We start from the raw sequence: 24,783 nt of genomic DNA, 5'->3' as shown, positions 1-24,783 counted from the left end.
AAATGAGTCGCCAGTCAGGTTTGATGCATGAACCTGGATGCTTGGGGCTGGTGCACTGGGATGACCCAGAGGGATGGTATGGGGAGGGAGGAGGGTTCAGGATGGGGAACACATGTATACCTGTGGCGGATTCATTTTGATATATGGCAAAACCAATACAATATTGTAAAGTTAAAAAATAAAAAAAAAAATGAAAAAAAAAAGGCAAAAAAAAATAAATTGAGCATTATAAATGATCTTATAGAAAACTGACAATTTGTTCAGTCGTTCAGTCATGTCTGACTCCTAAACAAACACAACCCCTCATCTGGAAGTGGTATCCACATGGCTCCATTACACACCCACTTACGTAATATAACCAGAGGACTACAAGTTTCCTTAGACATCCTAGAGAATAACTCCTGAACCATAAATAAGAGAAAAGCTGGCCTGAATCAAGACATTTCTTCCATATGATTACGGCGGGAAAGTGATTCAAAAGAGATCATGATGATAAATGGTGACAGCAATACTTTACAATAACATTACTGAATATTTTCTGCATGCTGTATGCCATTGTAAAAGCTCAACATTATTAACTCATTCAAACATAACAATGTGGTGACCTGGGTACCGCCAGTGGGAAAACAGGAGGGAAAAGAAATGTATGTAAGACCATACTCTTAGCAAGGTGTCAGTCAGTATTCTGATTTCCTAATGATTCCCCCTAAAAACAAGGGGTGAGAGAGACAGAAGAAAAATACAGGTTGTGACTTGTAATTTTCTCCATAGCTAAAATTCCACAAGCAGAGTTCTTTCCATAAAGACTGAGGGGAAGAAGAAGACTTCTCTGGTTAGGATGGTCATGCTATTGGCTGTCCAATCGCAGCTTCCTTCAAACAATGTTACTTGAATCCCCCAGGAGAACCTGAGGGCTTACCTTTCCCGAACTCCCATTATAACACACACATATGTATATGTATATACACATATCCACACACATCCATCCTGTACACAGCAATGATCACACTGCATATCTCACTCTTAAACTGTTAGCTTCTTGAGGTCAGGGACCGCCTCTTTTCTCCAATTATCTTCAGTGGTAAAGAACCCGCCTGCCAATGCAAGAGATATAAGAGACGCAGGTTCAATCCCTGGGCTGGGAAGAACCCCTGCAGAAGGAATGGCAACCCACTCCAGTATTCTTGCCTGGAGAATCCCATGGACAGAGGAGCCTGGCGAGCTACGGTCCATAGGGTTGCACAGAGTTGGATACAACTGAACCGACTGAGTACCGCACATTTGAATGATGAATTGTTTAAATGCCTCATCTGGGTTTTAGGAACTCCAAACTGCTCTTTAAAAGAGCAAAGCTGCATTGGGAAGGAGTAGGGGCTGGCGAGGGTGTGGACTGCTGCCCAAATGCCCCCACTGCTGGGACACTACTGCCCTGTCCATGGAGGACAGTGTGTGTGCCCAATGTGGGAAAGTGAGGAAAGCTGCAGGAAGAGCTCCAAACAAGATCTAGAGCTGCCGGAGGAAAGCAGAGGGAGAGAGCCAAAACTACAGCCTCCTGTGGAACAGAAAGGAAACAGGCAGACTGAGAAGCCCTGCTCTGGAGCCAGACACACTGAGTTTTGGGCTTTGAGGGAGACTACATCCGGGCTCACTGTGGGGAGGGGGAAGGGAGATCGGGAATCTCTCCTTCAAGTCCCCAGCCTTGTGGGGCCCACTAACAAAAATGAGGAGGTCAAGGCAGGAAGAATAACTGTTCTGACAAATGCCCACATCCTAGAACTCAGCAACTCTATGTTCCCTTAAACAGCACTAAGGACTTGGCAGAAGTGGTTCCAGACCCTGAGATGGGAAGGAGTAATCCAGGGGCGGAGTCCCTTCAAATTACATAAATTGGACTTCCCTGGTGGCTCAGACGGTAAAGCGTCTGTCTGCAATGCAGGAGACCCAGGTTCGATCCCTGGGTTGGGAAGATCCCCTGGAGAAGGAAATGGCAGCCCACTCCAGTATGCTTGCCTGGAAAATCCCATGGATGGAGGAGCCTGGTAGGCTACAGTCCATGAGGTCCCAAAGAGTCAGAAACAACTAAGCGACTTCACTTTCACTTTCTTCAATTTGGAGAGCCTTCCCCAGCTGTGGTTAGTGAGGGGGCGATGTGACTGCAGAGGGAGACAGAGGGAGGCAGCGCCACGATCCAAGGAGTGCAAGCAGACTCCGGGAGCTGGGAAAACAAACGTGAGCCCTAAAGAATCCTCCAGAAAGGAACAAGGCCCTGCAAACAACTGGGTGTGAGCCCCGTGAGACTCATGTGGGGGTCCAGACCTATGAAGTGCAAAATAAGAAATGTGTGTTGTTTAAAGCCCCTAAATTTGGGGTCATTAGTTATGGAGGCGGTGGAAAAGTAAACAAGGATCTTCCAATCCTAGGTCACGTCTGCCCCACTGGAGGGCCGAGGGAGATGCCACGGAACCCCCAGGGTGTGTGGGATTCGAAGCCCAGAGGGAAGGCCACTTGGGAGCCCGACAGCTCAACGAAGGCTGAAAGGACCTGAAGGAAAATGTTTAAAAGAATTAGAGCAAGCCCAGAAAGAGGGCCTAAAGTCAAAGGGTGACAAGGTAAATCGTCTTCATCTTGGGAGAAAGGCTGCTGTAATGCTAAACCCCACTCCAAGCCTCTCTTCTGGGAAGCCTGATTTGATCCCACTTAGAACAGCGAAAAAACAAGCAGAATAAAAGCCACACTGGTAGGTGCTCCTAAATGGTTTCTGCTGTCCCCTGCAATCCAAGGGCAGAGGGGTTCATACTCGGCTTTCTGTAACCCAATCTGCACCCAGGAGGCAGAGAAACAACAGCTAGCCACTGAGGGATTCAAACGAGAAAGGTCACTTTCCTGTCACTTCTGCCAGTATTTCTAGGCAAAGAAAGCAGAAATCATAAGACAAAAGTTGATGCTATGAAGCAGTTTAAGAGCTCTTTTTGGAACGTTATCTTGATTTCAAGATTTTCTCCTTTAATGACAAGGGAAATTGAACTGCATGAAGGATGGGCATCATATACACATTTGCTTATGTTGTTACCCTGTATATAATTATATGATGTGAACCTAGTGGTTGTTGGGAAGTTAAGTTTTAATGGAAAGAAGTATATTTTTATCCCTGTAAAAAGTTAGAATAATGACTATGTAATGTGGAAAAAAAAAAAAAAAGTAAAATGAGAAAAAAATAACCGGTTGATGTTTGAGTTTCATTGAATATTTTGCCTCCTAAGGATACAGAACCAGGATTACTTTTATAAACAAATTAAATTATTACGATTCAAGGAAACTCTAAGACAAGAATAGCTTAAGTTCTTAAGATGATTGGACTCTCAATTAAAAAAGAGCTCCTTGAGGTTTGTAAATGTTTTAACATCTGTTTTATGATTTAACTGTCAAACTAAATTATCCTCAACCGGGACTGTACTACCTCGTGAAGCCTACCAGTTACTTTGACTGTTTCAGAACCTTGAACTTACAGAATATGTACGAAACCTTATTAGTCACTCTCGTCCAGCAACTTGCCCAATGGGAGCAACATCCTTGACAGATATTTTCAGTTTTCAAAAGGTTCCAATTGATAGAGCATTTTCCCTTATAGAATTTTCTCCAGTTTATGGTTGACCTTATACTACAGACAGGAAAGAGAATGAAGTGGTCATTTCTGTGCCTACAACATGTCAGATATTGTGATGGGAGCTTTACATATTTTTTTAAAATGTGCTTTTCACGGGCTTTCCAGGTGACTCAGTGGGTAAAGAATCTGCTACAATGAAGGAGATGCAAGAGACTCAGGTTCAATCCCTGGGTGGGTGAGATCCCCTGGAAGAGGGCATGGAAACCCACTCCAGTATTCTTGCCTGGAGACTCCCATGGACAAAGGAGTGGCAGGCTACAATCTGTGTTGTCACAAAGAGTCAAACATGACTGAAGTGACTGAGCACACATGCATGCTCTCTTCAGTTCAGTTCAGTTCAGTCGCTCAGTTGTGTCCGACTCTTTGCGACCCCATGAACTGCAGCATGCCAGGCCTCCCTGTCCATCACCAACTCCTGGAGTTCACTTAAACTCATGTCCATCGAGTCGGTGATGCCATCCAGCCATCTCATCCTCTGTCATCCCCTTCTTCTCCTGCCCCCAATCCCTCCCAGCATCAGAGTCCTTTCCAATGAGTCAACTCTTCGCATGAGGTGGCCAAAGTACTGGAGTTTCAGCTTCAGCATCAGTCCTTCCAATGAACACCCAGGACTGATCTCCCTTAGGATGGACTGGTTGGATCTCCTTGCAGTCCAAGGGACTCTCAAGAGTCTTCTCCAACACCACAGTTCAAAAGCATCAATTCTTCTGCTCTTAGCTTTCTTCACAGTCCAACTCTCACATCTATACATGACTACTGGAAAAACCATAGCCTTGACTTTAAATAGGAAAATGAGTTCATCAAGGCTGTATATTGTGACCCTGCTTATTTAACTTAGATGCAGAGTACATCATGAGAAACTCTGGGCTGGAAGAAGCACAAACTGGAATCAAGATTGCTGGGAGAAATATCAATAACCTCAGATATGCAGATGACACCACCCTTATGGCAGAAAGTGAAGAGGAACTAAAAAGCCTCTTGTTGAAAGTGAAAGAGGAGAGTGAAAAAGTTGACTTAAAGCTCAACATTCAGAAAACGAAGATCATGGCATCTGGTCCCATGACTTCATGGCAAATACATGGGGAAACAGTGGAAACAGTGTCAGACTTTATTTTTTAGGGCTCCAAAATCACTGCAGATGGTGATTGCAGCCGTGAAATTAAAAGACGCTTGCTCCTTGGAAGGAAAGTTATGACCAACCTAGACAGCATATTAAAAAGCAGAGACATTACTTTGCCAGCAAAGGTCTGTCTAGCCAAGGCTATGGTTTTTTCCAGTGGTCATGCTCTCTTCACTTCATTCCAATGAAACATTACAAGCTATGTCTTATAGATGAAAAAAATGACATGCTAAAATACAGGATAATTCTACTTCCTCGCTAACTAAAATAACTAAAAGTCAATAATATATGACAAGTAAATATTTCAGAGAAATAATGTCATCAAATTAATGATGAGGCTACCAAAAACAGACAAAAATAGTAGGCCAAATGTATTCTTACTTTTCAAATTTACTGTCAAGGATCCATATTTTTAATGAAGTGAAAGCCTCTCAGTTGTGTCCAACTCTTTGTGACCCCATGGACTATATAGTTCATGGAATTCTCCAGGCCAGAATACTGGAGTGAGTAGCATTTCCCTTCTCCAGTGGATCTTCCCAACCCAGGGATCAAACCCAGGTCTCCCTCATTTCACGCGGATTCTTTACCATCTGAGCCACAGGGAGTCCAAAAGAATACTGGAATGGGTAGTCTATCTCTTCTCTAGTGAATCTTCCCGACCCAGAAATCGAACCGGGGTGTCCTGCATTGCAGGTAATTCTTTACCAACTGAGCTCTCTTCCCCATAAAAATATGGGGAAGCCCATATTTTTAATAATAGACCAAAAACTAACCAATAGGAAATATTTTAACAATAATAAAATAAAATAAAAAATAATATAATAAATAACAGGTATAAACAGGTTATATTATTTAGTTTGAGTAAAATTACAAAAGTCATGTGAGTATGCATACATATATATACACACACATACACATATATATATGAATGGCAAACTAAATTAGTAAATAAGAAAACCTAGCTATTTTTGTCATTTGATCTGAACAGTACTGTTTAACAATTATATGTATAAGGTATTTAACTTTATTGTTGAAATACAATGTAATGATCAAAGGTAGGAAACTTTGATGTATATAGTAGAAAAGATGCCTGAATACATTTTATGTCAAAAATAAACATTAGCAAAATTCTGCTTTCATTTTTGCTCAGGCTTGAAGTGATGGACAGACAACCTAAATGGTCAAACAGAAGGCTTACATTATTTTTATATAATGGAACACCTTATAGTCATTAAACATTTTTGAACATAAGACTATAGGACATCATGATATAATGCCAACGGAGTGCAGGGGGAATGATAGGAAACAAAGGTACACAAGAAAATCCCAGCAGCGTAAAACTAAAATGATACACACATACAGTTAGGTGCACAGGAACCAATATGATAACGAATAGTCACTGCTTCACAAACTTTAGAATTTTGTGTCATCTTTTTTCAATTTTGCTCATTTGATTCTAGTTTATGTTATATAATTAATGTGTGTTTTATTTCTGATTAGACTGCAAACTTTTGTGAGGCCAGGAATCATCCTTTACATTGCAATTGTAGAGACCTTTTCAGTATTTGTCATTCACAAAGTTTTAGATTAAACCGAATGAAGGGTAAGGTAGTCTATGATTTTACTTTAAGAAGGGTTTCTTTATATTTTAAAGTTTGTTTTTATTTGAAGGCACGTTTATAGCAGTAAATGTGTCCAAGGCACATCTGGACACAATTCCATCTGGATAGACTGCCTACAATTTCAGTAAATTTTTTCTCTTTAAATGGGTTTATAACCTCATTTAAAAAAAAAAAAATCTACTTCATTGTGGTGTGTAAAATTCACATTCTGCTAAAAAGAATAACAAATGTAAATTTAGACATTTAGGTCATGTTCCATATTAAAATTCAATATGGCTTCCCAGGTGGCGCCATGGTAAAGAATCCACCTGCCAATGCAGGAGACATGGGGTTCGATCCCTGGGTGGGGAAGATCCCCTGCAGTAGGAAATGACAATCCACTCCAGTATTCTTGTCTGGAAAATTCCATTGACAGAGGAGCCTGGTGGGCTACACTGCATGAGGAATAAGTTTCAGAATAAATTGCTGCTGCTGCTGCTAAGTCGCTTCAGTCGTGTCCGACTCTGTGCAACCCCATAGACGGCAGCCCACCAGGCTCCGCCGTCCCTGGGATTCTCCAGGCAAGAACACTGGAGTGGGTGAATAAGTTGCTAGTTACATCATTCAAGGGCTTCTCTCATGACTCAGATGGCAAAGAATCTGCCTGCAGTGCAGGAGACCTGAGTTTGATCCCTGGGTCAGGAAGATCACCTGGAGAAGGAAATGCAACCCATTCCAGTATTCTTGCCTGGAAAATTCCATGGACAAAGGAGCCTGGTGGGCTACAGTCCATGGGGTCGCAGAGAGCTGGACACATCTGAGAAACTAACATTTAACACTTAACTACATCATTTAAATGATAGGAGACTTGAGGACCAAGCCTCTGCTTCAAGGGTAGAGGAGTTTTATGAACAGATCTAGATGGGCTGGTACTTGACCTGATGAGGAATGCTTCTGGAAAGTGACCTTCACCTCACTCAGCCTCACAGTAAACACCAGTAAGAAGTGTATTATGCTTTACTTATATGGCAAGTCTCCTATGAATGAGTTTCATTCTGAGAGTGTGTGTGTAAGTCCAATTTGTTCGTAAGCCCAATAAAGTTAGCCTAGGTACTCAACTAACGCAATCAGCTATATAGTGCTGTATTGTAATAACTGGTTTATAATACTTTGCACATAAATAACACATAAAAATAACACACAAAAAGAAAACATTTAAATCTTAGAGTACAGAACCTTGAAAAGTATAGCAGTTTAGTACATTAGCTGGCATACAGGGGCCGGCATTGAGTGAACAGGCGAGAAGAGTTACTGACTCGGGGAGAGAGAGGAGGTGGGAGATGGCAGAGCTGAAGGATCGTCAGCAATAGGAGATGGAGGGCAAGCTGCAATTTCACTCTTGCCTGATGTTGATGTAATAGGTTCAGATTTCTCACTGGATTCAATTCTATCTACCCTCTTGGAAAAATGATCCAGTGATGTCTGGGTAGTAGAGTACCAGCTACATCACTGCCTTTACTCTTGCTTCCAGACATGCTGGGCTTAACATAAAAATGCACTACTGTACTCTATACAGTAAAGCACACAAAAGCACGACCACTTGAAGAGGATGCACCCACATGACAATGTAAGCCAGACACACGAACTATCTTACATGATTGCACATGTGAGCACAAGTTCGCATCTTTGAAAATTTGTAACTTGAAGGTTTGTCTGTAGGGGACTTCCTGTACCAGCCACTAGTTGCTGGTTGCAGACAGACCTGGAGCCAGTCTCCAGAGGGACCTCTAAGTGGGCAGGGAGCCAGCTCTCAGGAGGAAGCTGGGGTCAGGAGGAAGGCAAAGGGAGTACTCACACACCTGCTATCAATCCGCAGCGGCATGACTCCAAGGGAAAAGGCAAAACTATACCTCCATGTGACAGCATGCTGTGTCGTCACCTGACTTATTTGTGTCCATAAGTATCTGTATCATTTACCATTAATGAAACTAAATTCTTCACCTGCGTCTGACGGTGTCTTTCCATCAACACACATCCTATCGCCCCAACCTCGTAAAGGTCATTAAATACCTACTTCCTGTGAATGGAATTCCGGTCATATCAGCCCTGGCTTCTCTGCTTACATGCCCAGGACACTTTTTCCTCATTCTTCAAATCTCAGAGAAAATCCTACATTCTTTATGAGTCTTCAGGCAGGACTGATTTTTTTTAGGTTCCTTCAAGCACCTTGTTTCTGTATTTAGATTGTGCTGTGTACCTATTCCCACTGTACTGGTATCTCACTGACAAATATCCGCCCCCCCAACCAACTAAACTGATCTTTGGCCAAACCCCCAGCTTTTAAATAATTTTCTATATTCATCTGTCAAATAAATCCACTAGCCATTGTTTTTAGCACTTAAGGAACATATTGTTTGAACACCAGCAATTTAACATTGAATTAAACCTGATGCAAAAGAGGGTCAAAAAATGACACACTGATGAAAGCTTTTTGAGAAAAAGAATAACGGTGTAAAGAAATAAAAACACAGAGTGGGGGAAGGAAAGAGTGGGAGGAACAGACAAAGTAGCATCGATACATATACACAACCATGTGTAAAAGAGATAGGTAGTGAGACCCTGCTACATAACACAGGGAGGCCAGCCTGAGCCCAACGCAACACTGTAAAACAATTAACTTCCAAATAAAAAATAAATTAAAAAAAGAAAGAAAAACAGAAATATTACTGTCTACCAGATAATGCTCTGCTAGTTTTATGCGTTTTGGCTCATTCGATGCTAACAATGACATTATGCAAAAAAGGTGTTATTGCCCCCATATCCCAGATGAAGAAGCTGAAGCAGAGGAAGGTGAAATTACCATGAGATCATCCAACTAATAAGGGGTGGAGCTGGGATTTAAATGCAGGTGGTTTGGCTCTAGAGTCCTTGCTCTGAGCTACTGACAGTTGGTCATGTATGTACTCCTTCCCGTTTATATATCCCTGGAAGCAGACTGTAAGACAGCAGGAACGTGCTAGGAGGAGAAGTCAAGAGGAATGTACTCTATCCGGCCCCACGGCTCTGCAGGTGAGCGGAAGGGCACATGCTGTCAAGGCTGTGTGTCTGAGTGCCTTGTGACCACACAGACATGTGTGGTGCTGGTGTTATCCACATGTGGGCTGCTCTTCACATCAACACGGTATTATCCCTTGCCCCATCTGACCTATTTGTAGTATTTGGGGCTCTAATTCTTCCATACATTTTAGAATCAACTTGACAAGTTTCAAGGAAAACACCTACTTGGATTCTGTTTGAAGCTGAACTCAATCTACAGATCAATTAGATAATAATGAATCTATCTGAATATCTTTCTAAAAAAAAAATCACTTAAAATTGTTCTTCTAATGAGTTTAAGTTTTACAATTATTCCAAAAAGGTCTCAGATGACTTTTTTAAATATTATTTCTACATATCTATAACTGCCACTGTAGATACTGATTTTTTAAATTATATTTTCAGTTGTGCTTGATGTTTATCTATAACGCGTTTTTATACCCTCCAATTAATTCTAATAAGCAATGTATAGATTAAATTTTCTATATAGAAACTCATACCCTTTGCAGGAGACCTGGGTCCAATCCCTGGGTTGGGAAGATTCCCTGGAGAAGGGAAAGGCTACCCACTCCAGTATTCTGGCCTGGAGAATTCCATGGAGAAGTCCACGGGATTGCAAAGAGTGGACACGATTAAGCAACTTTCACTTTCACCCTTTGTCAATAAACAACATTTCCTTTCTTTTCTCCTTATAGATTTTTAATTCTTATTCTCATCTTGTTATCTTGCCTTGGACAGCCAGTCCAACAATAAATATAATTAGTCACAGTGGATTTCTTGGTTTTTGATTTTAAAAGTAATGCTTCCAATACTTACCATTAAATATAATGTTTGTTGTAGGTTTTTGGTAGATAACCCTTATCAGGTAAAAGAAGTTACTAATTTGCTACGAATTTTATTTTCTTCTTTTCATAAGTATCAGGTACTAAAAAATTTTGACTGTTCTTTCTGCATTCATTGAGATGATTATGTAGTTTTTCTTTTTTTAGTCAGCTAATGTAATGAATTATATTAATAGATTGTCTAATGTTAAACCAATCTGCCATTCCTGGAATAAATTCAACTTGGTCTTGAATATTTCTGGCTTCAGTCTGCTATTAAAAAAAAAAAAAACTGCCTCTAAGGTTATGAGTGAGAATGGCCTACGGTTTTCTCTTGTTGAATTGTCCTTGTCTGGCTTTAAAGTTATACTAACTCCATAAAATGAGAAGGACCATGTTCTTTCTTCTATCCTCTTGAAAAGAAAAACACCAGTAGAATTCACCTATAAAATCAATTAGGCCCAATGCTCTCTTTAAGGGAAGATAAGCTATTGACTCAATTTCTTTCATACTAGAAGAATATTTGAGTTTTCTTTTTTTTTTTCTTGTATTAATTTTGACAGCATTTTACTTTTCTGGGAAAATCAGAAGTACACAATTTATTGACATTCACAAAAATCAAATTCAGAAGTTTGGGGGATAGTAAAGAAGAAATTAAAATGTATAGAAAATCCAGTAAATCAGCTCCAGAAGTCCAAAGTGTAGCAATGATAAAAGATGATCAACAGGTATCTGTCCCACCAAAGATAACAGAGACAATCGGAGCTGCCAAAAGCCCCTTATAAATAAAGAACCAATGAAAGGACCATGACATTGATAACATGTCCACTTTCTTAGACTTCTTGACATTTTTTCCAATGTATTTAGAGCATTTAGGATAGTAACTACTTTTCAATTAATCACTTATTATTACCATAGCCTTCCCTATCTTCAGCAAATTATAGATTATCTTCTAAACTTTACTTTTTTCCCCAACATTCCTTTCTGTTTCCAGGAAACAATCTTTAGTTTGGTTCCATTTTTTACTTTTTTTCCCATTTCATTAGTATCCCAACTTAAGGAAGATGTGGGTCAAATTGCATAAAACTATGACAACCAAGTGCTTCCCTGGTGGCTCAGTGGTACAGAATCCACCTGCCAATGTAGGTAATGCAGGTTTGATCACTGGGTCAGGAAGATCCCCTGGAGGAAGAAATGGTAACCCACTTTAGTATTTTTGTCTGGAGAATCCCATGGACAGAGGAGGCTGGCAGGTCCATGGGGTCGCAAAAGAGTCGGACAAGACTTAGCGGCTAAACAACAACAATAAAGACACTAAGTAGTCATGCCTCAGTCTTAACTAAAATTGAATATTAGGTTTTCACATATGCCAATCAGATAAAAAGATTATAAATCCATACATGTATGGATGACATGTATGGATTTATAATATTATATTATACATATATTATATTAATGTATAAATATTATATATATATTAAATAATATATAATATTATATTATACATGTGTAAATCTATGTATATGACATACATGTATACCTGACATACATGTATAAATCCATACAGGTATGTATGACAACTGAAGTGTGTCAGCAATCTACCTTTCCTTCCTTTGAATTTCTGAAAAGAAAGATGAGGTACAACAAATGAACTTAAGGAATTTATAAGTTAAAAGTGTACACAGTATGCCTTTATGACATCTCCAATTAACCCCCTCTCCACTCAAAGCTCAAGCTAGAGCACTGTTACCTTAAAGCGTCCTTTAGAATCTTGGAATAAAAAAATTACTTTTTGCTATGGTTTTCTAAAACACCATAAGGGATTTGGAATATAAAACTTATATTTTCTAAAAGCCTTACAAAAAGTACTCTAGTCAACATTTTCAAACAATAGCTATCTTAAAAGAAGTGACACCTTGTTCATCTTCAAGACCAAGGAAATTCGATCAGTGGCACACTGAGCTCCCAAACTGCTACCAAACAACTCAGTCATCAGCTCCACAACAGAAGGGAATTTTAAAGACAACTAAGAAGCCCACAAAAGGATACTTAAATGGCCTATAAAATATTTTTAAAGGTTTATGAAAGAAACAGTAAATGTCAAGAAGGTGTAAAGTGAGAAAAGTACGGTTTAGAGAGAAAGAGAAAAAAGTAGGGGAGGAGTTCATTAATTGAGAATAACAAGTAAGAATAGTAAAGAAAGAATATGCGACAGTCTCAAAAGCATTCACAGATGGTTTTCAACTGCATTCAATTTACCCTGAGCTGTTAAAAGGTCATGTCCAATTTTTTGACTTTGACATCTTAGAGGTTCCTGCAGTCTCCACCAGGTGTATGCTGAAATAGAGTTAGCCAACTTCCCTAAAATAGCAGCCCAGGCAAACAAACTCATCTAAGAACCTCTGTGTCTACCCTTTCTTCTCCATTTAATAGAAAATATAAAAATGGTACAATAACTAGAAGGTTAAGGCAATAGGAAGTTGAAAACAAAAATGAGAGTAAAAACAGACCTGAAGTAAGGACCTTGCTCCCTTCTCCCTTTCCTAGAAGGATGCTTACAGCTTAAGGATGTATCAGCATCCTCCTGGGAGGCCGAGTTATAAGCTCTGTCTAACCAGCAAAAAAAAAGTGCCATCTCAAAGTGCTCTGAAGAAAGTAAGATACAATTTCCCTAAAGGTTTTATGAGTACTTCCAATCTATTGACAATTAACTCAAATGAAATAATCACTAGTAAAACGAAAAACTGGGCACAAAATGATTCCCAAGAAATCAGTTAGTGACTAGAAAGTACTTGGCACAGAAAAGTCAGTTGTGCTTTCTTGATGCTGTTATTTTTACCTGAGGACTTTGAACTGAGTAAACAATGTTACAAAAATAAAAAAACCTATACTTCTTAAAAAAAAAAAAAACAACACCTATACTTCTTTCCAAAGTATAAAGATTCACAATGAATCTTATTTATCTAGCTTCTTGTTCACATTTGTCGAAAGTGTAAAAGCAATTTTTTAAACAAAGAAATAGCATACAATAAACTTGCTGTATATTTCACTTCTTTTATAGTGTTGATTTTAAAATTATTGCTTTTCCAGTCTTCTGGAACATAGAAAAATACAAATTTTATAGAATATTAAAATATAGAAAAGATTCCTTGAGTTATATTTCTATGTTTTAGGCGAGGAACTGGTCATCTAACAAAAAAGGTTATTAACCAACGGTGTGAAATAACAATACAAGGTGAACATGAAATTAATGGTCAAACCCTTCACACTCAGTACTCACAGCATACAGACAAACCATCTAACAATTAGTTAACTATACAGCTCAGTGGGTAAAGAATCTGCCTGCAATGCACGAGACCCCAGTTCAAATCCTGGGTTGGGAAGATCCACTGGAGAAGGGATAGGCTACCCACTCCAGTATTCCTGGGCTTCCCTTATGGCTCAGCTTGTAAAGAATCCTCCTGCAATGTGGGAGACCTGGGTTCGATCCCTGGGTTGGGAAGATCCCCTGGAGAAGGGAAAGGCTACCCACTCCAATATTCTGGCCTGGAGAATTCCATGAACTGTATAATCCATGGGGTCACAAAGAGTTGGACACGACTGAGCAACTTTCACTCACTCACTGCCTTTGAAGAATTGTGAACAAAGCCAGAAATTCTGCTAACCAAATTGCTCCTATCAGTAATATGAAAGTTTATTAAAACTTAGATCACCTACAACTTTTTAAAAAGATAATGAAATCTTTTAGTTGTTAAAGAAAAAAAAAAAAAAACAGTACCATAGACACGATGTTATAAATAATGCCTCCTTGTGGGAAAAAAATTCGCCAAAACTTACGACAATATCAACCGTTGCATAATCTGATAATTTTTATGCTTACTCTAACAAAAAAGGATTATTCAACTAGAGATTCTTTTTAGTATATTTTTAACCAATAAAACTTGTATCAGACACATATTAAAACAAACTGCAAAGCCATTGTAAAACCAATTCCAAGAGTCCAAATGCTCCATAAATATTCTCATAAATATTTAATATAAGCATTTTTCAACTTTTACCAAGGATACAACCTCTGGTTTTCTGTTAGAGATAGATTTTAGGGAAATTTAGCAATATGGAATCGCGTGGCCAAAGTTCAATGCTACCCACAGTCCACGGGGCAGCAAAGAGTCAGATACAACTTAGCAGCGAAACAACAAAACTCATTGTGTGACCTTGATCAAGGTGCTAAACTTCTTTGGGTTTCAGTCCCTTCATCTGTAAAAATGGAGATGACAGTGGTTCCTATTTTATAGTATTGGGTTTTGTTACAGTTTTGTGTTAACAGTATTTTAAATGAAACAACCCAAGTGAAGAGTTTAGAAAGGGGTTTGGCATAATAAATATTGGCCAAACATTCTTTGCTATATTTTCACTTTTCATTTGTTGTCATTTTCCCTAAACAGACTACTGGTCAATGAACAACAAATGGTTTAAAAATGAACTTAAGGGGGAGAAGCAGAGACATTACTTTGCCGACAAAGGTCTGTATAGTCAAAGCTATGGTTTTTCCAGTAGTCATGTAGGGTTGTGAGAGTTGGACCATAAAGAATACTGAGCGCCAAAGAATTGACGCTTTCAAACTGTGGTGTTAGAGAAGACACTTGAGAGTCCCTTGGACAGAAAGGAGATCAAACCAGACAATCCTAAAGGAAATTAACCCCGAATACTCTGGAAGGACTGATGCTGAAGCTGAAGCTCCAGTACTTTGGCAACCTGATGCAAACAGCCGACTCATTGGAAAAGACCCTGATGCTGGGAAAGATTAAAAGCAAGAGGAAAAGGGGGCGACAGAGAATGAGATGGTTGGATGGCATCACCGACTCAATGGACAGGAGTTTGAGCAAATTTCGGGAGATGCTAAAGGACAGGGAAGCCTGGCGTGCTGCTGTCCATGGGGTCGCAGAGAGTCAGACACAACTGAGTGACTTAACAACAACAAAGCTGGGGAAATCCTTTAGAAAAGGAATGCATCTCTTTCAAATTAATTGGCTAGTCTGAACTTCAAAAACACAATATTATTACCTATAATTGACAGCCTGTGACTTAGCTCGAACATTTTATAACCTTGAAATATATAAGATTCTTAAGAAGTTATTTAAAATCTTTTTTTTTCCTAACTTATTTAAAATTCCATCCCATTTATCTAATTTCCTGACTAAATAAGACTATCATTTTAAGGTTTGATTTCACCAGATCTATAGCTAAATTCTTCTTTTAAGAGGATCATACCAAAGGGAAGATGACTCCACAAGCAGAGAACGTTAGACCAGGCAAATGCGACGGAGAATTAGTGGTCTTTGTCAGCAACAAGGCAATGTAACCGCTGCCTCATGGTTTGTTTTGTTTTAATTAGTTAATTTATTTATTTTGGCTATGCTGGGTCTTCCTTGCTGTGCGGGCTTTTCTCTAATTGCGGCGGGCGAGAGCTACTCTCTTTGTATACAAGGGCTTCTCGTTGCAGTAACTTCTCACAGGCTCTAGGGGCTCTGGCTTCAGTAGCTGCAACTCCCTGCCTCATGGTTTTAACAACCAAACTGAAAACCCCTAGTTTATGCTGCCCACCCTTCGCTGTTGCTTTAAGTAAGGGACCAGCAAACTAAGGCCCACTCTGCTGCCAGTTTTTGTATGTAGCTCAGAATGGTTTTTACATTTTTAAGGCTTTCTCAAAAACAGAAAAAGAAACATATAACCATTTGGCCGGCAGAGCTGAAAATATTTACTATGTGGCTCTACACAAACAGCCAGTGAGTGACCTTCATATACAGATCCAACCACTTTCCAAGGCAGATCACTTTCTGAAGTGTCGTGATGGCCTGTGGCTCAAGCACAGTGGATGAAACTCCCTGTTCTCCATGTGTCAAGTCAGGGAAAGGCCGCTGCTGGGGGCGAGGCTGGGCCATGGCTCCACCCCCTTTCCATTGGAAGCAGGCAGGGGCCTTGACTCTGAGTGCAAACCCAGTCCTTGGATCCAGTCTGTGCTCTCTGGTCTTGACGTTGGAAATTTGATGAGTCACAGTTTCTGGCTGTGTCTTCCTTGACATTCAGCATTCAGGAGAATAAATTCTGAAGGTCCCTTGAAGGGAAAAGCTGCACACTCCATGGTCATGCAAGCTTATCTGAGGCAGGAGCCGGGCTTGCATCTCAGTTTGTTTTTCTTTTTCTTTTTTTCTTTTTTTTTTTTTTAAACAGTATCATTCTTTTTTTTTTTTTTTTTTTCTCCCCAAGCATCCAGCATCGTGCATTGAACCTAGACTGGCATCTCATTTCATACATGACGTTTCACATGTTTCAATGCCATTCTCCCAAATCTTCCCACCCTCTCCCTCTCCCACAGAGTCCATAAGACTGTTCTATACATCAGTGTCTCTTTTGCTGTCTCATATACAGGATTATCGTTACCATCTTTCTAAATTCCATATATATGCGTTAGTATACTGTATTGCTGTTTTTCCTTCTGGCTTACTTCACTCTGTATAATAGGCTCCAGTTTCATCCACCTCATTAGAACTGCTTCAAATGTATTCTTTTTAATGGCTGAGTAATACTCCATTGTGTATATGTACCACTGCTTTCTTATCCATTCATCTGCTGATGGACATCTAGGTTGCTTCCATGTCCTGGCTATTATAAACAGTGCTGCGATGAACATTGGGGTACACGTGTCTCTTTCCCTTCTGGTTTCCTCAGTGTGTATGCCCAGCAGTGGGATTGCTGGATCATAAGGCAGTTCTATTTCCAGTTTTTTAAGGAATCTCCACACTGTTCTCCATAGTGGCTGTACTAGTTTGCATTCCCACCAACAGTGTAAGAGGCTTCCCTTTTCTCCACACCCTCTCCAGCATTTATTGCTTGTAGACTTTTGGATCGCAGCCATTCTGACTGGTGTGAAATGGTACCTCATAGTGGTTTTGATTTGCATTTCTCTGATAATGAGTGATGTTGAGCATCTTTTCATGTGTTTGTTAGCCATCTGTATGTCTTCTTTGGAGAAATGTCTATTTAGATCTTTGGCCCATTTTTTGATTGGGTCATTTATTTTTCTAGAGTTGAGCTGTAGGAGTTGCTTGTATATTTTTGAGATTAGTTGTTTGTCGGTTGCTTCATTTGCTATTATTTTCTCCCATTCTGAAGGCTGTCTTTTCACCTTGCTAATAGTTTCCTTTGATGTGCAGAAGCTTTTAAGTTTAATTAGGTCCCATTTGTTTATTTTTACTTTTATTTCCAATATTCTGGGAGGTGGATCATAGAGGATCCTGCTGTGATGTATGTCAGAGAGTGTTTTGCCTATGTTCTCCTCTAGGAGTTTTATAGTTTCTGGTCTTACGTTGAGATCTTTAATCCATTTTGAGTTTATTTTTTTATATGGTGTTAGAAAGTGTTCTAGTTTCATTCTTTTACAAGTGGTTGACCAGATTTCCCAGCACCACTTGTTAAAGAGATTGTCTTTAATCCATTGTATATTCTTGCCTCCTTTGTCAAAGATAAGGTGTCCATATGTGCGTGGATTTATCTCTGGGCTTTCTATTTTGTTCCATTGATCTATATTTCTGTCTTTGTGCCAGTACCATACTGTCTTAATAACTGTAGCTTTGTAGTAGAGCCTGAAGTCAGGTAGGTTGATTCCTCCAGTTCCATTTTTCTTTCTCAAGATCGCTTTGGCTATTCGAGGTTTTTTGTATTTCCATACAAATTGTGAAATTATTTGTTCTAGCTCTGTGAAGAATACTGTTGGTAGCTTGATAGGGATTGCATTGAATCTATAAATTGCTTTGGGTAGTATACTCATTTTCACTATATTGATTCTTCCAATCCATGAACATGGTATATTTCTCCATCTATTAGTGTCCTCTTTGATTTCTTTCACCAGTGTTTTATAGTTTTCTATATATAGGTCTTTAGTTTCTTTAGGTAGATATATTCCTAAGTATTTTATTCTTTCCGTTGCAATGGTGAATGGAATTGTTTCCTTAATTTCTCTTTCTGTTTTCTCATTATTAGTGTATAGGAATGCAAGGGATTTCTGTGTGTTGATTTTATATCCTGCAACTTTACTATAATCATTGATTAGTTCTAGTAATTTTCTGGTGGAGTCTTTAGGGTTTTCTATGCAGAGGATCATGTCATCTGCAAATAGTGAGAGTTTTACTTCTTCTTTTCCAATTTGGATTCCTTTTATTTCTTTTTCTGCTCTGATTGCTGTGGCCAAAACTTCCAAAACTATGTTGAATAGTAATGGTGAAAGTGGGCACCCTTGTCTTGTTCCTGACTTTAGAGGAAATGCTTTCAATTTTTCACCATTGAGGATAATGTTTGCTGTGGGTTTGTCATATATAGCTTTTATTATGTTGAGGTATGTTCCTTCTATTCCTGCTTTCTGGAGAGTTTTTATCATAAATGGGTGTTGAATTTTGTCAAAGGCTTTCTCTGCATCTATTGAGATAATCATATGGTTTTTGTTTTTCAATTTGTTAATGTGGTGTATTACATTGATTGATTTGCGGATATTGAAGAAGAAAGCAGGAGTAGCAATACTCATATCAGATAAAATAGACTTTAAAACAAAGGCTGTGAAAAGAGACAAAGAAGGTCACTACATAATGATCAAAGGATCAATCCAAGAAGAAGATATAACAATTATAAATATATATGCACCCAACATGGGAGCACCGCAGTATGTAAGACAAATGCTAACAAGTATGAAAGGAGAAATTAACAATAACACAATAATAGTGGGAGACTTTAATACCCCACTCACACCTATGGATAGATCAACTAAACAGAAAACTAACAAGGAAACACAAACTTTAAACGATACAATAGACCAGTTAGACCTAATTGATATCTATAGGACATTTCATCCCAAAACAATGAATTTCACCTTTTTCTCAAGCGCACATGAAACCTTCTCCAGGATAGATCACATCCTGGGCCATAAAGCTAGCCTTGGTAAATTCAAAAAAATAGAAATCATTCCAAGCATCTTTTCTGACCACAATTCAGTAAGATTAGATCTCAATTAGAGGAGAAAAACTATTAAAAATTCCAACATACGGAGGCTGAACAACACGCTGCTGAATAACCAACAAATCACAGAAGAAATCAAAAAAGAAATCAAAATTTGCATAGAAACGAACGAAAATGAAAACACAACAACCCAAAACCTGTGGGACACAGTAAAAGCAGTCCTAAGGGGAAAGTTCATAGCAATACAGGCACACCTCAAGAAACAAGAAAAAAGTCAAATAAATAACCTAACTCTACACCTAAAGCAACTAGAAAAGGAAGAAATGAAGAACCCCAGGGTTAGTAGAAGAAAAGAAATCTTAAAAATTAGAGCAGAAATAAATGCAAAAGAAACAAAAGAGACCATAGCAAAAATCAACAAAGCCAAAAGCTGGTTCTTTGAAAGGATAAATAAAATTGACAAACCATTAGCCAGACTCATCAAGAAACAAAGGGAGAAAAATCAAATCAATAAAATTAGAAACGAAAATGGAGAGATCACAACAGACAACACAGAAATACAAAGGATCATAAGAGACTATTATCAACAATTATATGCCAATAAATGGACAAATTCTTAGAAAAGTACAACTTTCCAAAACTCGACCAGGAAGAAATAGAAAACCTTAACAGACCCATCACAAGCACGGAAATTGAAACTGTAATCAAAAATCTTCCAGCAAACAAAAGCCCAGGTCCAGACGGCTTCACAGCTGAATTCTACCAAAAATTTAGAGAAGAGCTAACACCTATCCTGCTCAAACTCTTCCAGAAAATTGCAGAGGAAGGTAAACTTCCAAACTCATTCTATGAGGCCACCATCACCCTAATACCAAAACCTGACAAAGATCCCACAAAAAAAGAAAACTACAGGCCAATATCACTGATGAACATAGATGCAAAAATCCTAAACAAAATTCTAGGAATCAGAATCCAACAACACATTAAAAAGATCATACACCATGACCAAGTGGGCTTTATCCCAGTTATTAAAAATCTTGAACATTCCTGGAACACTTTTTAGGACAGGCTGTTTCTATTATTTTCTTGGAACCCACCTAAGTGGACCTTTTAGTTGTGTAAAAAAGCAAAGACAAAAGAGAGACATAGTCATAAAGAGTTAAAACAACTGCACAATAATGAAAAAAATTGGTCTACAGCATCACCATATGAATTGATACAATTTCCTAAACAAAAACAAAGAAATGGACAATGTACATTTCAAAGAATCATTGACAAAGGCATTAAAACCAATTAACATCATCAGTTAATATGAGAAAAATGTATATAACAGGAATAATGGAAGATGAATAAAAGTGTAGAATAAAGGACTGACCTTCCAAAGGAAGTATTTAAGTATCCAAAGAGTTTCTATTTCCATGAAATAAGAGAGAGGAGGCAGAGGAAAGTGGAGGGAGGGGACAGGGAGGCAGAGACAGCACTCTTTCTATTCTCATTTTATTTTATTTTTTTTCATTTCATACATGATATTATACATGTTCCAATGCCATTCTCCCAAATCTTCCCACCCTCTCCCTCTCCAACAGAGTCCATATTGGTACAGGCAGAATTGAATCAGCAAAGTCTCTTAACTTGCTCTAGAGCTAAAGACCCTTGCTGATTTTTATGCAGAGGCCCGTCAGCCCCACAGGTAGTTTTCTGGGGGCAGACTTGTGGGTGTGCAAAGAAATTACAAGGGGATCAAGAGAGATTAGAACAGAAGTGGGAAACTGAATTGGACATTCTTTAAAATTCTTTTTTTTTTAAATATCATATATTCTATCCTAATTATCAGTTCCTTTTGTCTCTCATATATTTTTGCCAGACAACTCAGTTACAACTCAGAAGTGAACTTGGCTAGTTTTGAAAAATACCTACTTTTCTCCATCTAGCATGCTAGATTTATTTATTTTTTTTTTTTCTTTTTTTTTTAAATTTTATTTTATTTTTAAACTTTACATAATTGTATTAGTTTTGCCAAATATCAAAATGGATCCGCCACAGGTATACATGTGTTCCCCATCCTAGATTTATTACAGTAGCTCTAGCTCAACACTAAAGGATCTTGACATAGGATTATGTGAATACTACTAACTGAAGTCATAAAATATAACAGAACTATCCATTGAGTTCAGGCAATATCATCGTAAAAACTTTTCCCTATATAATTTTATTTTAAGGTCCTACCCACACTGGAAATACTACCTTTTTTTAATTCCAGTCTTATGCAAATATAATTGACGTTCATCACTGTATAAGTTTAAGGCATACAGCAGAGTGATTTGACTTACATATATCATGAAATGTTTATCATAGTAAGTCTAGTGAACAGCTCATATAGACACAAAATTAGAGAAATGGCAAGACTTATTTTCCTTATGACGGGAACTCTTTGGATTCACTCTCTTAACAACTTTCATATAAAACATATGACACTGTTAATTACATTTATCATACTGTACATTATATTCCGAAGACTTATCTTTTAGCTGGAAGTACCTTTTGACTTCCTTTATCCAATTCCCCCTCCTCCCACTGTCCATCTCTAGGAACAACCAATCTGATATCTTCTCTGAGTTTGTTTTTGAAATATAATTGATCTACCACACTGTTAGTTCCTGCTACACAACACAATGATTTTGTATTTATGTAGATATCAAAATAATCACCACAATAAATCTAGGTAACCATATATCACCATACAAAACTATTATATAGTTATTGATTATATTCCCCACACTGTATATTTCATTGTTGTGTTGTCTTGTCAGTAAATTATGTCGGACTCTTTTGTGACCCCATGGACTGTAGCCCACCTGGCTCCTCTGTTCATGGAATTCTCTAGGCAAGAATACTAGAATGGGTTGCAATTTCCTTCTCCAAGGGTCTTCCTGACCAAAAGGATCGAACCTGGATCTCCTGCACTGGTAGGCAGATTCTTTACCACTGAGCCACCTGAGAAGCCTGGATATTTCATACTTGTGACTAATTCATTTTGCAGCTGGAGGTTTGTACCTCTTAATCTCCCTCACCTATTTCTTTCTTCTACCCAATCCCCTCCCCTCTGGCAACTACCTGTTTGTTTTTTGTATCTAAAACACTGTTTCTATTTGATGTTTGTTCATTTATTTTGCTTTTTTTAGATTCCACACATAAGTGAAACCATACGGTATTTGTCTTTTTCTGTCTGATTTTTCACTTAGCCTAGTACCCTCTAGGTCCCTCTGTGTTGTCACAAATGGCAAGATTTCATTCTTTGTAAGAATGGATAAGATTTTTCATTCTTTGTAAGCTGGGTAAGATTCCATTGTATATATAAATATACCAGATCTTCTTAGTCCATTCATCTATTGATAGGCACTTGAGTTGCTTCCATATGTTGACTATTGTAAATAATGCTGCAATGAACATAGGGGTGCATATATCTTTTCTAATTATCGTTTTTGTTTTCTTCAGATAAATACCCAGGCGTGAAACTGCAAGATCATACAGTAGTTCTATTTTTAACTTGTTAAGGAATCTCCAAACTGTTTTTCATAGTGGCTGCAGAAATTTATAGTCCCAGCAACAGTGCATGAAGGTTGCTTTTCCTCCACATTCTGCTCTCTTTTTCTTTTAAAGCATCATCTCCTTTAAGCTAGCAATGCTATGTGTGAAATTTAAATATAAGTAGTGCTGTCATACCACAGATCTGAGTTTTCCCATCAACGCTGCTTCATTCCATATGTGCACATTGCAATGTTTGTTTCACAGCAGAGCTCATATTTCATTTTATTCCAGAGCTTTGTTTCCACACAACTACATATAATATTTTTCCTATCAAACATAACTGAAGAAAACAACGAATCCAAAGTATAGTTTATAGCAAAACAAAATAGCGCAATTAATGGTAGAATTGGTGGCTGTTTTCAAAGTCTGCCTTAGCTAGAAAACTCAAATTCTTTTGGATTACAATGACATACAACAAACATAACTTGAGCTAGCTGTATCAGAAAATATGACAACATATGGCTCTGCTAGAGAAGTGAGCATTTCAAAGCATTCAGTCCTCCAATATGTTTCATGCTAATTATATCAAGATTACAGAAATACACATCTTACAAAATAAAAAGGTGTGTAACAAGCTTTCAGCAGCCACAAGAGATCATTTACAATACTCGTAAGAAACATTCTATGGTTTATACTCAAAAATAATTTAGGATAAAAGTTTTAATTATGTAATTAACATGAAATATACTTCAATACATGCCAAGATACTGTTCTCCTCGAGTTTTCTACATGAGCTTCACATGTATTTCTGAGATGGATCATGGAAACACTATTAATTCATTTCCTAATAAATGCTTCAAAACTATAAGCTTAATCAGACTGTAAAAAGAAAACCTACAAAAATGTATTCTACTTTACCTTTCATTATTTTAAAATATGTCCCAAAATATTTTACATTCAACTCGCCAGATTCAAAGGGGGGAAAAGAGCCTCCTTTTCCTAATGTATCAGAAAAAGAGTTGTAAAAAAGCTTAATTGCCACTTTTAAAAATAACAGTTCCTAGAAGAAAGCAAAATAAAATCTATTTTTCAGAGTGTTACTATACCTCCTTTATAAGATCAACATTTAAATTACTAAAATGATGTTCATATCTATGGTGCAGGGTGAGCAGTAGGGGGCACTTTCATCTTTAAGGCAAAATAAAAGTTTTTGTAACATTCAATATATTTTGTAACAATCATCAGCTTAATTTAAATGGACTTCATTGTACAAATAGAGAAAATGGGTATCGATACTAAACTGGAACAATTGTGTTTTGGATAAAATAAACAAGAGGAAACAGCAAGGTCATCAGAGAAAACGCTAAGTAACACCCACACAGGAAATCCAGCTTCATGCGCTCCATGAGCTTTGTCCTTTATTTCCTGAGATTAACTATTGCTATGTTCTCAACACATTAAAAGAGTCAGGGGAGCACACTGGATCCTTCTATGAGATAGACGTGCCGCAGTTTTCAGTTCCTCTACTTGCCTGCTATCTAGCCTTGGGTAAATTAATTACCTTTCTCGAGCCTCAATTTCCTATCTATAAAAATGAGCATAACAGATACTTAATTAAGAGGCTGAAAGGATTAAATAGTAGAAGAGGTGTAGCAGCAGAGCAAAGAGCACACAGTCAATGCGGAGCAGTATCTCCCTCCTCCACCCGCTCCTGAGCCCTGCTCCTGGCGCTCGCCCACTGTTAAGAGCACCCAGGTAAAGGCATGCCCAGTACACAACGTCATTCATATGATTCCCTTACGTCGTCTAGATGTTTGTTAGGTCTGTGATGATATTCCTACTTTCATTGCCAATCCTGGTGATTTATGTTTTCTCTCTCTTTTCATTGGTCAGTCTTACTAGCAGATTATCAATTTTATTAATCCTTCCTAAGAACCAATTTTCTTT

General features: G+C 38.2%; 1 protein-coding gene and 1 non-coding gene across 2 annotated transcripts in view; one reads left to right on the top strand and one right to left on the bottom strand.

The window, feature by feature from the left end:
• The window catches only part of BCKDHB (branched chain keto acid dehydrogenase E1 subunit beta), a gene marked incomplete at its 5' end in the record, with an annotated part of 270,674 nt that overhangs the window by 27,561 nt on the left and 218,330 nt on the right, over positions 1 to 24,783 (bottom strand).
• TRNAC-GCA (transfer RNA cysteine (anticodon GCA)) lies at positions 1,895 to 1,966 on the top strand. The gene has a single exon. It is a non-coding gene; the product is annotated as a tRNA-Cys (tRNA).

The sequence above is a fragment of the Bos taurus genome, chromosome 9 (assembly GCF_002263795.3).
Source record: "Bos taurus isolate L1 Dominette 01449 registration number 42190680 breed Hereford chromosome 9, ARS-UCD2.0, whole genome shotgun sequence".
NCBI lineage: Eukaryota > Metazoa > Chordata > Mammalia > Artiodactyla > Bovidae > Bos > Bos taurus.
Note: the sequence above shows the minus strand (reverse complement) of the source record. Positions and strands in the feature narration are given on the sequence as shown.